Below are 3,754 nucleotides of genomic sequence, written 5' to 3' on the forward strand. Positions count from 1 at the left end.
ACTGCTCTTACCAAAGATGCCAGATGTAAACGGGGATCCCAGGCTACCCACACTTTTGTAGGACTTAGCTAAAAGTTCAGAGTTCCCACTACCCCACTTAATTTGCTAGAATGACTCACAGAACTAACAGTGCTATGCTTATAATTAGAGTTTTGTTATAAAATACAACTGGAAAGTGCCAGCCAAAGGAAAGAGACATATAGGGAAGGTCTAAGGGGTGGGGGTGGGGGTGCAGTCCTCCATGGAATCAGGTGTGTCACACTACCAGCCAGGAAGCTCTCTGAGTTTCAGTGTCCAGAGGTTTTTTGTTTTTTTCAAGTTTATTTATTTATTTTGAGAGAAAGAGAATAAGCAAGCAAGGTAGGGGGCAGAGAGAGAAGAGAGAGGATCCCAAGCAGGCTCTGCACTATCAGCACACGGTCCTACTCCGGGTTCGATCATACCAACTGTGAGATCATGACCTGAGTCGAAATCAATCAAGTATTGGATGCTTAACCGACTGAGCCACTCAGGTGCTACTCAGTGTCCAGAGTTTTTATATGGGGTTTCATTCCATAGGCTTGACGAATTTAATCATTAACCACATGAGTGAATTCCATCTCTAGGCCCTTCCTCTCCCCTGAGGTCGGGAGTGGAGTGGGGGTGTGGGGGTGAAATCTCCAGCCTTCTAGTCACACCTCTTTGGTCTTCCCGCTGTCAATTCCGGCAAGCCGAGCCTCTCCCTGAAAACTATCCAAGAGCCCACCCTAAGTCATCTTATTAGCACAAACAGGGATGGTGGAAAGGGCTCCTTAAGAAAAAGAAAAGACACTCCTATTACTCAGGAAGTAAAAAGGGTTTTGAAGCTCTGTGCCAGGAAAGGGGGACAAAGATCAAAAATATATTTTTTATTATACCAAGGTCATAATGGACTTTTCCTGTGGGGCAAATAAGGTGGAGCTAAGGATGGAAAGGTAGGAAGGGGCAGACCTTTTATAAGGTCAGAAACTGATGGGTACGAGAGGAGTAATGGCCCACTTCCCTCCTACGGAAGTGGAGGCAGAGGAAAAGGAGGAGAGACATCTCCCTGACTTCAGTATCCTGACAATCTTTCACCTTATTTAATTAATAAGCTTAGTTTACCCGAATGTGTTTCATCCAGAAAGAAAAGGCATCCTCCAGTCTCTGCACTGGTACCAAGGACTGTGTGACATAGGTCTGCCTTCCCTCAACTCAGCCTATTGTCTTCCCCCCCCAGTTCAAATACCACCTCCTTCTTGGGGCACCTGGGTGGCTCAGTCGGTTAAGCTCAGGTCATGATCTGGTGGTTCGTGGGTTCCAGCCCCGTGTCGAGTTCTGTGCTGGCAGCTCAGAGCCTGGGGCCTGTTTCAGATTCTGTGTCTCCCTCTCTTTCTGCCCCTCCCCCACTCATGCTCTGTTTCTCTCTGTTTCAAAATAAATAAACTATAAAAAATTTAAAAACAAAAAAAAATTAAAAACAAAAACAAATACCACTTCCTTCTTGAAGCCTTCCCTGATTCCCCAATGCTCTGAATCCCAAATGCCTTCTGGGTCATTCAGTCCCCTATTGCCCTATGTCATGACATAATTATAATTTCCCCAGTCTGATCCTAAGCACCTTGCCTTACCCCTTTCTGCTTCAACCAGCGCTATGTGTCCTGTATAACATTTGTGAGCTCCCTGTAGACATTCATTATCATCGCTCACCCCTCTTCCCTGAAGAACTGGGTGCCTTCCCTTGAAGAGCCCTGTCTCTGTGAAGACAGTGTGAATGTCTATCGCTCCAAATAGAGTATGACAGAGTATGAATGTCTATTCCAGGACAAGGATATATCTCTGCATCCCAACCCTTAGCACATCTTAACCAGTAGCAGGTGCTCAGACCTGTGTGCAGAATGAGTTCACTTCCTCCTAGAAAATGTCACCTTTCTCAGATTTAGGAAAGATTAACGGGGTAGAGGGATGAGCTATACCAGGAAGAAGGGGGAAGGGGCCTTATAAACAGGCTGGACTTTCCCACAGGATCCTGCACCTTCTGGGCTTCTTGGCCGAAGACTGCTGGGCACTCCGTCCGTCAGCAGCCAGGGGGGCTGGCAGGATGGAAGACCGGGGCAAGCGGGCAGCCAGAGAGGCACCCTGAAGCACCACACGAATCTCTGGAGGCAGGCGTAGGTAGCTGCAAGGAACCTTCTGGGAACCACGTGAAAGCTTTCCCCTTGAATGGCTTCCAGCCCCTTTGACAACCCTAGAGCAGTGTCCAAACCATGGTTTTACTCGACACTAATGGGTACCACTGGACCCCCCACCCCCACCCCGGGGCTGAGAGAGAGCAGGCCAGCTCAGCTACCGGCCCCTCCCCTGAGGCCAGGCCCAATGCTCCCTGAGGCAGACCCAGAGGCTGGGGGTGTTGTGTGCCATGCTTGGAGGATGAGGGTCCCCTTCCCCTCCCCCCAGGCAGGGTCCCGTGACATAGGAAGCTCGATGTGAAAAGGGACATGATACCCAAGGTTTCTCAGTGGCCTCTGAAGCTGGGCCAGATCAGTGATGGTGCATTGGCCTCGCTCTGCAGGGTGCCAGGACTCTGAGGCAGGGTTTTTTTCTCTTGCGCCCCTGGATCACAAGTTCTTCGAGCTTTGTGTGATCGTGTACCCACCGCATGCTCCCAAACATGGTACCTGGCATGTTGTGGAAGCCACAGTCTGGGAATGGAATGAACAGAGAAGGCCTGCTCCCAAGAAATAGTTAATCCTCTCCCCTTCCCCCAGGCCCCTTGCACCTGCAGGCTGCGGTGTGTGGTTTCCCACAGCTGCAGCTGGCTCTGTAGCAGCCCCCTCCCTTGGAGGGAACCTGAGAGGCCCCTGGCCTAAGGCGCCTGGGAGGGGCTCCTCACCCTGGGTCAGGCTGCTGGGGGTGGCATGGGAGGGTCTTGCAGCCCTCTGACCGCTCTGGTTGAGTGACCAAACCTGGGAGGGGTCTGCCGGGCTTCCCGAGAAAGCCAAAGGCACGGACGGACGGTCTCCAGTTTGGGAGGTGGCCAAGAGCCTCTCCACAGGGACTTTCAGCCCCTCCCCGTGCTTCAGTTCCACTGACTTCCTGAAGAAGCTGATGGTCTCTTTAGTGTGGGCGTGGCCTTCTCCCTGGGGGCGGGGAGGAGCAGAGTCCCTCTGGAGGCAGGACAGGGTGAGCTGAGCGTGAGAGGTGAGAGGAAAGGACAGGAAGGAAGAGGAGGAAGTGAGATTTGGCAGGGCCAGGCCTCCGCTGGTCAAGACAGCCTTGAACCCACCATGCCAGGGCTCTCACAGTCCCTGTCCTCTCTCTAGGCTAGAAAAGGGCAGGTTGCCACAGAACCTGGGAAGATACCCAGTTGGCCTCTCGGCCAGACAGATGTGCTCAAGGGACGCCTCTGAACGTGACTCCGCGAGGCAACAAGGCAAAAAGTGTGGGAGCTTTCCTGCTAGAACATTTCTCCCAGGACAAGTTAAGAAGGTCCAGAGGCTCAGCCCAGAGCTAACAGCCTGCCCAATTGCCCAATGCCCTACCCTTGGCCTCTGGGCATGTACCCAAATCCCAGGGGGACATCTGGCTGACGCCATATGGAGTGCTCCACTCCAGGTAACTGCTGAGAGTTGTTCGCTGGGGTCCAGAGCCAAGGCTGGGCAGATGGAAGAATGGGAAGGTAGGAATCTGATAGGCACAGGCGGGGACAGGACCCAGGGCTCTGGCTTATCTCACGTCCAGCTCCAGGCAAATTGTT

This window comes from Hyaena hyaena, unplaced genomic scaffold, assembly GCF_003009895.1.
Source record: "Hyaena hyaena isolate Hyena2069 unplaced genomic scaffold, ASM300989v1 scaffold_70, whole genome shotgun sequence".
NCBI classification, from domain to species: domain Eukaryota; kingdom Metazoa; phylum Chordata; class Mammalia; order Carnivora; family Hyaenidae; genus Hyaena; species Hyaena hyaena.